Raw genomic sequence first — 543 nt, 5'->3', positions numbered from 1 at the left:
TTTGACCTACAGAAGAACTAGTTTACATTGCCCTTTCGTTGTGTGCCCCCAGCGCACTGTCCATCTCCATGTCTAGAGAACTTCTTGATGTATTCAATTAAAGGTAGGTCAATTTTATGTCATTTTCTAGTAAAGTGGATCGTTTCAAAATTATATCGAGTCAGTAGTCAGATCTCAAAGACTGCAGACGTGCGAAATCGAGCTCTCCATTTAAAACTTAGACACCCTGAGCAAAGACACACCAAAATGAAAAAAAGCAACTTGGAGTAGTAAGAAATCGATTACTACGTTTACGGAAGAAACCCTTGAACCTCGAAGGGAATCAAAAGTAATATCGGTGGAGATGGGAGAAACCCCAACAGAAACTAAGGAGGGAGCAATCCAGTGCCTTCAAGAATTGGAATTGCTTGCCAAGGACATAGGTGAGGAAAAGACCAAAAAGGCAATGACTGTTGTGGTTCGACTGTTGCAGACGTCTTTGGTGATGTTGAAGCGGATGGAAGAGACCTCCGAAAGGATTGGCTTATTGGAAAAACAACAAGA

The sequence above is a fragment of the Tigriopus californicus genome, chromosome 5, assembly GCF_007210705.1.
Source record: "Tigriopus californicus strain San Diego chromosome 5, Tcal_SD_v2.1, whole genome shotgun sequence".
Lineage (NCBI taxonomy): Eukaryota > Metazoa > Arthropoda > Copepoda > Harpacticoida > Harpacticidae > Tigriopus > Tigriopus californicus.
This window is presented reverse-complemented; position numbering follows the sequence as displayed.